The following is a 12,938-nucleotide window of genomic DNA, read 5'->3' as shown; positions in this document are numbered from 1 at the left end:
CCTGCCTTACTCCCTTTTCCACCGGTAACGGAGCTGACAGTTCCCCACACCTCCCAAATCTCACCCTTGCGTATGTACCTTGGTGCATACGTTTAAATAGATGGCACAGGTATGCCAGAACACCCATCTCCAACAGGATTGCCCAAAGTTTATCCCGTTCGACCAGGTCAAATGCGGACCGAAGGTCCACAAAAATTTAATACAAACTACCTGCCCCAATAGTGACCGTCTTCCAGTAGACCAACTGTAATCTGAATAGTTGGTCTTTGGTGGATACTTTTGCACGGAAGCCCGCTTGAAGGGAGGTAAGGATGTGATGTTCGTCCATCCAGGTCTGCAACCTAGACCAAAGAAAGCGGGCAAATAATTTCTGGAGGACGTCAATCAAACTAATGGGGCGGTAGTTGGCCGGGTCGAGAGGGGAAGCTTTTTTGTGGATTGGGATAATTTCAGCTCGCAGCCAAGTAGTAGGGATCTCCAAGCCCTGAAGAATGGTGTTAAAATAAACCAAATGTAGGGAGCCCAGACCTGTGTTCACTAAGATATAGGTCGCCCTGGATCCTATCGAGGCCTGGGGCTTTCCCTAAAGACAAACTTTTAAGGGCCTCCTGGACTTCGAGAGAGCAGGGAGGGCAGGCAAGGCACGAGGCCTCCAGGTGTGCTGGTAAACATGTGCTTGTTGGAATCACTGGAACTACTCGGGATGCAGGGTTACTAAGAGAATAAAGAGGTTTGAAGTGGTCCAGCCAGACCTCTTCACTAACGTTAGGTGTAATGGCCGACATCCCTTCAGCCGACCCCACTTGGACAAGGTTCCAAAAGGACCTAAAGTCACGAGCTTCCAGAGCTGCTTTGATACTTTCCCACCTTGAGGCCTCCCACTGTAGCCTAGCCTCCTTTATCAAGGTTTTGTAGGTTTCCCTGGCATTTCTAATACTTAACTGGGACCCCGATTTTACCTCCTTGAGCAAGATATTTTTAGCCAGCCTACAGTTTTTATTAAACCAGTGATCACGCTTATTCACCCTTTGCCTTTTAATATTGGTAGTATAAAAATAACCGATCAGGGAGCCAAAAAGCATCTTGTGAATGCACTGCAATCCCTGTAGATAGAGATAGGAGGGATCGCCCTTAGAACTCAAGAGGTGAAGAACCTCTGTTAGGGACTGTACGACATAAGAATATAACTCCGCTAACTTGTTGGGTGCTAATGCGATCTTCGCCCACCTGATTCGTCTACCCCCTGCCGCTCTAACCAAGTTTGAGTTACTGCTAATCTCAGCACCCCTAGTTTCTTTACGATGGCCCAGAGTATTAGATAATTCTAGTGACAATAAGTTATGGTCACTGTCATCCCTTTGGAAGACATGAAAGGTTCTCAATCTGGCCCAGAATTCTACATTTACCAGGATGTAATCTATGTTTGTAGTTTTCCCTGGTCTGTTAAAGGTGCATAAACCCGGAACGTCTGGGGGGAGTCTGCCATTACAAGCCCTTAAAGAATGTGAAACTACCAACTTATTGATTGCAAGGGCCAAAGGCAGTAAACGCTTTTCAGGATACATAGGGCAGTCCGGGATCAGCCAATTTTCATCCTCGTCCGAGGTTACCGAAGGGATCCCCATAAGCGGTTCGAAGTGGCAATTGAGATCGGCACCAATAATTTTATGATATGGGAGGAGGAGCCTAGCGCGCATCCAAGATGGTCGCGTGAGCACAGGGCTCCCCGGACCCTTGCTGCTCCTCGGAATTTATCCTGAGAATATCCTGATTTGGTTTGTGGATTCTGGCAGATGAAGACCGGCTGAGCACGTATCTCCTTTCAGAACTCGAATCGGACCTGGGAATCCTGAGTTGTCGTTGTTCGAACTTTTGGGACCCACCCGACGGAGGTGCCCGGGGCGAAGGTGAACCGTGGAGCCGTGTCGTAATTGAACAACAGCGGCTGCAGCGCGGTGCCAGTGGCCGCTCTACCACTTTCGGTTTCACTTTCGGACTTCAGGGGGCTGGCCTGCGAGTGCAGTTGATGTGGCGGGGTGTTTCCTTGGCCTCTGTGCGAGGCCTTGTCACCACCGGCCACTAGAGTCCCCATCGCCTTGGGTCCCCCCGCACCGTTATATTGTGGTCTCTGGTGAGGCGCTGGTCTGCGGTGCCGTTGCCCCTACGACTTTTGATCAGCGATCCCCTTCGGTGTCCGTGACCACATGGGGGGCAAGGGGGGCCCCGAGGGGCGTAAGACTAAGGCCTCCCTCCGCGGGGGACCGGTCCAGGCCAACAACATGGACCGCTATACTCAGGGCAGAGGGTCCCCTGGAGCGACCGCCCCCCCCCCCGGACGCCGTCGGTGGTGGCACGACCGTCGCTCCGGAGCTCTCCCTGCAGGACATCATGGGCGCCATTGATGGCATCAGAGAAACCATCGCCACGCAATACGAGGCCCTGGCCCGTAAAATCGACACGGTGGCGATTGATGTCACCTTAATTCGGGCAGATCTCTCCAAAACAAATGAGAGGGTCCAGGCTCTCGATGTGCGGACCTCCACCCTTGGTACGGATGTGTCGGACCTGCAGGCCGCGCTTGGTGACATTAAGGCGGTCAACGACCAGATGGCCCGGCGGCTGGAGGACTTCGAGGGACGGGCCCGACGCAACAACATCCGTGTCATAGGCGTACCGGAGTCCTCCGATAGCCGCCCGGTTGACCTCCTGGTTGAGGAACTCATCCTCCAACAGTTGGCCCCTGCAGGCCTAAGTAAGTTCTTTGCCGTGGAGCGGGCACATCGAGTTCCGGGCGGTCGGCCACGGCCGGGGGCCCCCCCGAGGCCTATCGTGGCCAAACTGTTCCACTACAGAGACCGAGATGCGATTCTGCAGGCCTCACGGGTCCACGGCCCGGTGCGTCATGAGAACTCATCCATTAACTTTTATCCGGACTTTACCCAACTTGTTCAGAAACAGCGGATGGGATTCCAGGGGGTGAAGCGCCGTCTCCGTGAACTGGGCCTAAAGTACTCTATGCTCTACCCTGCAAAACTCCGGGTGGAACATGAGGATCGGACTGCCTTTTTTGACTCTCCTGTGGCCGTGAGTGACTGGCTGGACTCGTTGCTGGACAGAGGTGACCGTCCCGGGCCCTCTGCAGGCGCCGAAGGTGACGGGTCCCCTTTGGAGTGACTTTTGGTCCTTGATTTTGCCATTTTGCACTGTTCAGCTGGGTTTTACTTCTTTTGTTCATTTTGTCTCACTAGGACCTGTGTGGGGGGCGGGCGGGGACGGGTCCCTTTCCTCCTCCGGGGTCTTTTCGTAGAATGGGGTTAGTAGGGCGACAGGCACACTGCAAGTTGGGGGGGTTTTCAGGCCCGCAGGGGTGCAGGGTGGGGGGAGTTGGATTTGGGGGGGGGGTTGGGGGGAGGGAGGGGTTGTTTTGCTGTGTGTTTTTTGTTTACAGGGCGAGGTATTGATTTTTGTCCAGATACGGGAACAGTGCTACTGACTGGGGGGCCTTTGATCTATTGGAGGGGATGGGGGGGGACGGGTTGAGACTGATGTCATGGAACGTCAATGGGTTGGGGGATCGTATCAAACGGGGTATAGTACTGCAGTATTTGCGTCGTCTTACTCCTGATGTGGTGTTTATCCAGGAGACGCATCTGGTGGGCAATGTCTGTCATGCAATGAACAGGGGAGGATACCGCCTCGTGGCCCATTCTGGTTTCACAACTGGTTCCAGGGGGGCGGGCATTCTCCTGCGATCCTCACTTCCGTTGGATATCACTAGGGTAGTCTCGGATGACAGAGGGCGCTATGTGTGTCTGTCTGGGAGGTGGGAGGGGCAGCCCCTTTCCCTGGTCTCAGTTTACGTCCCCCCGGGCCTCCAGAACTCCACCTTCGCGGACTTGGGTCGAATGCTGCTTGAACTTCCGGATGGCCTTTTGCTTATGGGCGGGGATTTTAATTCGGTGGTTTCGGGTGACCTGGATCGTCACCCACCCAGGGTCCTCCCCGCTGCCCAGGCATGGCTTGGTGGCCTGCTGGAGACCTTCGGCCTGGTAGATAGCTGGAGATTAATGCATCCGACCCAATGTCAGTACACCTTTCACTCTGGGGCGCATGGGAGTCTTTCTAGGTTAGACTATTTCCTTATGCCCGCGGCACAGACTGGTCGGATTCGGGAGGTTAGGCACCTGGCGCGGGGTATTTCCGATCACTCCCCGCTTTGGCTGCTCTTTGACACCGAGACGCGGTCTGCAGGGCGGATTGCTCCCATTAACCCGTGGTACCTGCGAGACCCTATGACTCGCGACAGCCTGGTTAAGGCTATGGACCAATACTTCCTTGACAACGAGGGGTCGGTGTCGTCCGCAATGTCCCTGTGGGAAGCCTTTAAAACCGTAATCCGCGGACACGCCCTCTCCCAGATAGTGGTGGCTAAGAAACTCAAGAGTGAGGCAGTGGTGAAGCTGGAGACTGACATTTCGGGGCTGGAGTCGGCCTTGGAGGCGGGTGTCACTCCGGACGGGCTCCATGCCCTCAGCCTGAAACAGTTTGAATACAGGTCTCTTGTCACTGACGCCGCCAAAACGTTGTATAGGGAACAGCAGGGTCGATTGTATGATGCCGGGGACAAGGCGGGAAAGTTGATTGCGTGGCTGGATAGGAAGGAGAGAGTGAACCGTGTGGTCCCGGAGCTGTGTGTCTCGGATGGAGTGTGTGTGACTGAGCCTGGTGAGATTGTGGAATGTTTCGCTGACCACCTCCGGGCCGTATACTCCCCGGTGACTGATAGGGATGAAGAAGACTCTCGCCTTCTGCTGAGGGATATTGCTTTGCCCGGCCTGTCTGTCGAAGACCGTGAGCGGCTGGACGCCCCCTTGTCTGTAGATGAAATTGCAACGGCGATTCTGTCCCTTCGTTCGGGCAAGGCGATGGGCCCCAACGGGCTGCCTATTGAATTATATAAGTTACGCCCGGATAAACTCGCGCCCTTCCTCCGTCGTATGTTTCAGGAGTCCCTTGAGGCAGGCTCCCTTCCTGATGACCAACGTCTGGCAACGATAGTCGTGATCCCCAAGGACGGTAAGCCACGAGACCGCTGCGCCTCCTACAGGCCTATTTCGCTGCTAAATGCAGAGCCTAAAATCCTGGCGAAAGTCCTTGCCAACCGTTTGTTGAGCGTCATCTGCGATTTGATTCATCCTGATCAATGCGGCTTCATCCCTCACCGTAACACCGCTCTTAACTTGCGGCGTCTTCACGGCGCCCTCGCCAGGGCGGAGTATCTCTCCGAACCAGCCGTGCTGGTTTCTTTAGACGCCACGATGGCCTTTGACACCATCGAGTGGCCATTTCTCTGGGCTGTCTTGACCAAATTCGGCTTTGGGGAGGGATTTCTTGGCTGGGTGAAGCTTCTTTACACGGGACCCATGGCTCAGGTGGTGGTTAATGGGCGGGTCTCTCGGCCCTTCGCTCTCGGTAGGGGTACGAGGCAGGGGTGCCCGCTGTCCCCTCTGCTCTTTGCTCTTGCCTTGGAGCCGCTCGCTGCTTGGCTCCGCTGGGAGCCCTCGATCAGAGGGATCCGTTGGGCCCCGGGCTTCGAGGATCGGGTCTCGTTGTATGCGGACGATATTCTCCTGTATCTCACCTCGCCGCGGCAGTCGCTTAATGTTCTCTTTGATGTTCTGACTTCCTTTGGGAGAAATTCGGGTCTAACGATCAACTGGTCTAAATCCTGTGTCTATCCTATCTCCGGTGACCCTCCTCTCTTGCCGCCTCGGCTTCCGATCCAGTTATCTCTGTCCGGCTTTAAATACCTGGGAATATACGTCTCGATGGACCCGGTGGCTCGCTATGAGCAGAATCTCCTGCTTCCACTTCGGCGTTTGAGGGAGGACACGGCTCGGTGGTGTAAGCTGCCCTTATCCCCGCTGGGTCGGGCAGCACTGTTTAAAATGATGTCTCTTCCCAGATTTCTCTATGCACTTCAGAACTCCTTCGATGTTATTCCTGTGTCCTACTTTCGGGAGGTGGAGAGCCTGCAGAGGAGATTGGTGTGGGACGGACGGGCGCGTATCGCTCTGGAAAAGCTTACTCTCCCCTGGTACGACGGGGGCATCGCGCTTCCCGACATTCGCAGGTATTATTGGGCCTCACAGCTGTCGGCCATTAACCATGCCACGTATGCGCCTGGCTTGAATCCGGCGTATGAGATGGATAAATTCCTGCTTCCCGGCGGCAACTATAACAGGGCACTTTACTCCAGCTCGGCTGGACGGACCCTTACGGGCCCTACTAAAATTGCGGTACGGATCTGGAAGGCGGCCAATGTAGCCTTGGGCTGGAGTGAGCGTTTAACATGTGCTACTCCTCTGTTTGCCTCCGACCGCCTGGGAAGCCTTTGGACAACGAAGGGGTTTGAACGTTGGGACACGATTGGTATTAGTAGAGTGGGAGACTTATGGATTAAGGGTGCTGTTAAAACATTCGCGGCGCTCCAGAGCGAATACCAACTTACGGAAAGGGAGTTCTTCCGCTACGCCCAGATTCGGCATGCCCTGCTCTCTGTTTTTGGGGAGGGGACCAATATCCCGGCTTCTTCGCCCCTCGAGGACCGCATACTCGACGGTCATGTCCCCGACAGTACTATTTCATTAATTTATAAAAAACTTATCAATAATCGGGCTGACCTCTTGGTGCGCCTCCGGGAGGCGTGGACGGGGATGGGGTGGAACTGGACGACGAGGACTGGCAGTCCGCACTGTCGTCCCCCAAGGAAGTGGCCATTCCAGCCCGTCTCCGCCTGGTCCAACTTAAGATTCTCCACCGGGTGTATGTGACGGGTCCCCGTCTGGTCTCGATGGGATTTTCTGAAGACGGGCTCTGTAAGCGGGGATGTGGACTCAGAGCCACCTTTCTCCATATCCTTTGGGAGTGTCGCGAGGTGGCGGAATACTGGCGTCGGGTTCATGTGATCATGGGACAAGTCACCGGGGTAGTGCTGCTGCCGGAGGTGCGTCGCTGTGTCCTGAATGTGTGGGAGCCCAATGATTATAACGCGGCTCAGACTCGGTGGGCGGCCCTGGGGAACATGATTGCCAAGAGAGATATAGCGCAGCTTTGGGGTTCCCAGCGGCCTCCCACCGTGTCCGTATGGAAGGAGAACTTGGACTGGTGCATGTTCAGGGAGAAGACCGTGTATGTGGCTCGTGGCAAACCGGGGGCATGGGGTAGAATCTGGGGGCAATGGAACGCGTATTGTGGGGGTATCTGTGTTCCCCCCCTAGTGGCCACCGATATTGCCTTGTCCCCCTGACCCTTGATGGTTCCCTGCGACTTCTGGGATAATCGAATATAGACGTTCCTCTCCCGTGACCCCCCCCCCCCCCCCCCCCCGACCTATCATTACTCCTTCCTTTTAGTAGCCATTTGAAGGTCAGAAGTAGAGTCCCCCGGATGTAGCCAGACCCACATTTTTTGCGCTTACGCCTCGCCTTTTGTTTTTATTTGTTATTTATGTTAAACCTATGTATTCTGCTTCCCTAGGACTATCCGGAGTCATGTACGGGGCTGGACCCCGGGAGTCGACTACTGCCTTAACCTCTGTATGATCCTTCCCGAATCTAGCGGCCGGCCCTGGTGGTTGTAGGCCCATGCTTGTAATTGATTTATTGTTCAATAAAATTTTCAAAAAAAAAAATAATAATTTTATGATATGACGAGGGAAAGGAATGGAGAAGAACCTCTAAGGCGTCCAATATTGATAGACCCAACTGAAGCGGTTTGGGACGTAAATAAACGTTAATCACTGCCAATGATAAGCCATCCTGGAAATGAAGTATAATACATAGGATGTCCGGGCAATGAGAGTCTATTTTCTTAACTGAGCAACCTAAGTGGGAAGCCACCCATATGCATAACCCCTGGGTCCCTGCACTGCTGGAGAATAGAAAGACGCATATCCTACCCTCATTGGGGCAGATAATAACCAAGTCTCTTGGAACAGACATAAGTCATAGCGATCCGTCAGCTCACCCCATTCCGGATTATGCAGCTTAGGCCCTAGCCCTGCTATGTTCCAAGACCCGATTAGTGGTCTACGTGACACCACGTGGGCAGGGGAACCCTCAAGGGGTTGGGACGCGCTATGAGGTGGAGAAGCTGTATGTATGCGGGTAACCAGCTCCTGTTTACCACCTGTAAGGCCAAAGTTTTGGGAAGATGGGGGTATAGTTCCCCTACCCACCTTGGTACCGATGACCTGCTCAAGGGACCCCTCCTCTATACTCAAACCCTCCACAGCGTGACTCCGAGACCGCTGCGGAACCGTTCCGGCTGGACGCGATGGAGATAGTGGTCAATCTATATTTCTCAGTGCACTGTATCTATTGCTCACTGAGATGTTATAGTCAGGTTCAATTGCACCATAATGGGGGAGAAATGATTGTAACATTCCCGGTATAAGAAATCGAGAATAAAAATACCCCAGGTGACAAGTGTTGATGGTGCCCCTCTTCGAAGGCCCTCCATTTGCTAGTATGTGTCCAGCTACTCTAGGATCCCTAAAGTTGACAATTACACAGTCGCCACAAATATCTTTGGGTCTAGTCCCCAACCAACTGACTCTTCGCACAAATAGGATCTCCCCCAGGCCGGCACCCCTTAAAGGTCTATGTCTACTTAACCAAAAGGTGGTTTTATTCTTTAACTCCTGGAAGGTTTCCCCTCGGTCACTATCCAGTGGAGGTACTCCCGTTACCACCACCACATACGGTGACGCTTCTGGGGGTAACTGGGGCGGGGAGGAGATTTGGGTGTACCGTTTACATCAGATTTCCGGGGAAGATTGTGTAAAGGCCTACCCGATTCTAGGCTCTGAGTACCGGGTATTTTTGAAATAATAGATGGACCAGACTGATTCTCCCCCGATACGGCTGAAGACAGTTTGGAGCCAGTAGATTGACCAAAACCAGTCGGAACTACCAAGGGGTTCGGCATATTTTGAGAAGCCGAGACATGCGTACAGATGTCAGGGCAAATACTTGCACCTTGAGTTGGACCTTTGATGGCAGATTTGGTTACTACTTCAGCCCCGACAATAACCGGATTCCCCGTCGGAGGGCTAGACTGACCTGGACCTTTATTGTTTATCAATGAGGCTAATCTATCAATCCTGGAAGTCAAAGATTTAAAATGGGTGGTAATAAGGTGTTCTAAATGTGACTGGACATCGATTATCAGATGGGTAGCCCAAACAGGAGGACCTATTATAGAAGATGGAGGGCCCGGGTCGGACTGCACATAAACAGGTGTTGATGCTGTTCTCTTAGCCAATTTTTTTGCCCGTTTTACATTTTTATTTCTAGCATGGGGTTTAAAGGGCTTTGTACATGCCGACGGAGAAGAAGATAGAGCAACCTCTATTAAAAGATTTACGTCAGGCTCAGTCTGAGCACAAGGAAGATCAGAAAAGGAGGGCATGTGAAAAGACATAAATTCAGCAGGGTTAGCTGTGGCTGCAGGGCTATCGCCCACAGATGTAAAAAGGGGCATAACGGGGGTAATTGAAAGACGCCTTTCAGTATTTTCTATGGCTGTTGCCACTACCCCTATTATTTTTTGTAGCATTTTGTCAATGGCTGTAAGGGTCGGGAGTGGTTGGGTCGTTGCTGCAAATTGTCTAGTCATTGGGTGGGCAGCAGACGGCTTACTATTTTTGCCCTTGCTGCTCATTGTAAAGGCTTGAACAAAACGATCTACGAATGATGATAAAATCTCATACACAGATTGAACTGATCGATTGAGATAAGCAGAATAAACAATAATAACAAAATATGGCCCCACAGGGGCACTTCTCCTAATGATAAACAAGTATCAGGGCAAGAATTCACTGGTTACAATGTATAATGAAAATTACCACAAATGTCGGGGGTCCATAGCTCGTTTAGTCTCTACCATCAAGACCAAGAGGGTGCCCCAGCCCAGCCTCCTGCAGCCCCTGACGGCCACAGACGGACCCGCCCTTGTCCCGGGCTTCTCCCGGCGTGTCCCGCGCGCGTCCCGCGGGACGAGTATCCAAACAGTCCTTTATGCGCCTCCTGGCGCTTACGGATGGCGTTTGCGGTGTCCTCGCCGCAGTCAGGGTTGATGGGAGATGTAGTCCCAGTGTGGCGGAGCCAAGCCCGGCCAAGGAAAGCGGCGGAGCAAAGCCCGGCCCGGAATTCAGCCCCAAGCAGGAAGCGGCTGCAAGTAAGCCAGGGATCACAGGTGGAGACTCGGCGGAGTCAAACCCGGCCAAGCAGAGCGGCGGAGCAGAGCCCAGCCAGCGGTTCAGCCCCCAGCAAGATAGAAGGATTGTGATTTACTTCTTTACGGTGCACAGTGGTTATTCTTTAGCACCTATCTTTCCTGCTTCCTTTTTAACCTTCAGCGCTAAATGATGCTCAACATAATTCAATTACTGTGTTTACTGATGGGTATCTACTTGCATTCATCACATATCTATCAATCTATCTATCGAAACCAACATATTACCTCAATGTGTGCTATATAAAAAGACCAAAAATATCTAAGTAATTAGCAAGCAGGAAGATGGAGTATGATTCAGAAAAAATGTTAATAAAAGTAAGAGCATTTTTTTTAAAATTTTTATATTAAAATCCGAAAATAGAGCTTTCAAATAAGCCAAAATGGCAATAATCCGTCAATAGGCAAGTTAAGTTTTATGCTGATACATTATTGCCTTTTTCCCATGGTGCCTTCCCTTCCTTTTCTATCCTTACAAATACCGTGATTCTAGCCATAGCAACGCAGTGAAATTCATTCAATATCTCCTTATTGTGTACAGCTAGGCCCTCGACTTTGTTATATGAAATCTATTGTAGCAAAAGCTGCATGTGAAGAGCAACGGAGCACTGCTTAGGACCATGATCAAGAATCTATACACTGCTACCTCGACAGAAGTCGGGTGTGGGCAAATGGCCTAAAACAGGGTTCTCCAAAGTCGGTCCAGGAGAGCCGGATCCATGCCAGATTTTAACAATAACTGCTTTATTTAAATGGGGTTATGCTAAAAATATGGGATGGATCCGGCCCTCTACGGCCAACTATGGAGAACCCTGGTCTAAAAGTAGGAAACTGGGACTGAACACAGGAATGCTTCTTAGCCACTGCATGTTTCAACTTGTAGACCAACTTACACAAAAAAGCACATTTATACTACAATGTCAGCAACTATGGAGGATTATCCATGCAGAGGCGAGAAGACCTGCATCTTTCTCCAGAAGAACAATGTATTGGTATGAGAGGGGCCCCTTACAGATTTAACACTCCTGGCAAGTATTGAGAAATACTGCAAGCTGACCAAGCCAATGAATTAATGAAAAATAGGGAAGATTATGATCCTAGAAAGGCCTCAAATGAAACGAGGGGCAACAACTTTAAGTGATAGAACCATGTCAATATTTGGGCCAACCTATTGACAAAAAAGGCCCATGGGCCATTGACAAAGAGAAAGATCATGGAGGCACACAAACTGCCACCACAGTTATCCGGAGATAGGCAAGGGTATTATAGCCATGATTCTGCCACATTTTAGAAGACTTTGATGACAATATATGAGATACAGAGTAAGGTAGAAATGTGGCCTTAAGATGCACAACTTAAAAAAACAACTTAAACGGACCAGTGGTGGGCAGAGCAAACAAAATCAGGGGATTTGAAGATTCATGAAATCTGCATGCCAATGGTGAACATGTCTCTACACAAAGTAGCCTTGTGCAAAAAAATCAAGCGAAATCAACAAATCTTGAAGAGGAAAAGCTTGAAGCTGCTTTGGAGAATCTAGAGTGAGTCCTGTGGAAAAATGTTCTCCATAGAAGGATGAGCTAAACCACATATGCCATCCCTGCGCTCAGTTGGAGAATGAAAGATTTTCATGGCAGCATAGAGAACACTTGTGGGTAAGTCATGCCCTCGTTCGATGGAAGACAGGGAGTCACTGAAGCACTTCATTCTGGTGTTCGCAAAATAATCATAAGAGGAGGCTAACGCAAGATATGATAGAAATAGGAATCAGCAGGACTGACAAAATGATGGCATTTCTTTTGGGAGACTAAAAGCCAGACATTTCGATGAGGGTTGTAGCTAATTTCAAGAAAGCATGGAAAGCAAAATAAATCTGGTAAAACTATACTCGTCTCTAGAGCAGCCCAGAAGTCGACCTAAAGCAGAGATCTTTGGAAGCTCCAGCAGGCAGTCAAACAAACATAGTCACAAGGATTCTGGAGCTGGACTCTAGCTTCCAAAAGACATAGTCTTGTAAAGGCTATTGAGGCCCTTTCTGCTGACCGTAATGAAGTTCTCGCTTTTTAGTGACCTAGCAGAAGCCACTCTATATTTGAGATGTGCAGATACAATAGTGTGTAGGTACTGACTGCCTCTGAAACTCTGCAAGCAAGGAGTCTCCTGTCCCACAATCACTAGGAAGTCTGATACCTCATATGTCCCATTGCAACAGTTCTAGAATAGGCTGCAACCCCTGCTTCCTCCCCAACTTTTTTCTTCCTGCTTCGAGTTATCCTATTGGTGAGATTTTACTCTTATTAATATTGAATCCATTTTGAATTATGATTCTATATTTTTCTTCTTGACATTTGAGCATTTTTGCTTTAGTTTTCTGATGTTTTCATTTTGTTCGGATTATTTATACACTGTTTACTCCAGGAAGAGCCACTGTGTTAGTGTCGTTTCTATTAAAAATGATTTGTGCATACCTCTTGTTCACTTTTTCAATGTACAGACGACATAGTCCAGATAATGTTAATCTGACTAACAAACATTTGTTGGTCTAATATTCAAACTATTAAAAATCACTCAGTTGTGCACCTATGTCATTGTAATACATATACTATCCATTAACAGTATGACCCCATCTTGGACATTGT

The 12,938-nt window shown here is 50.6% G+C and overlaps 1 protein-coding gene across 2 annotated transcripts in view; it reads left to right on the top strand.

Moving 5' to 3' along the window:
- The window catches only part of RAB3GAP2 (RAB3 GTPase activating non-catalytic protein subunit 2), a 687,447-nt gene that overhangs the window by 577,706 nt on the left and 96,803 nt on the right, over nucleotides 1-12,938 (top strand). The window lies entirely within an intron of this gene.

Source organism: Triturus cristatus, chromosome 6, assembly GCF_964204655.1.
Source record: "Triturus cristatus chromosome 6, aTriCri1.1, whole genome shotgun sequence".
Taxonomy (NCBI): domain Eukaryota; kingdom Metazoa; phylum Chordata; class Amphibia; order Caudata; family Salamandridae; genus Triturus; species Triturus cristatus.
This window is presented reverse-complemented; position numbering and strand designations above follow the sequence as displayed.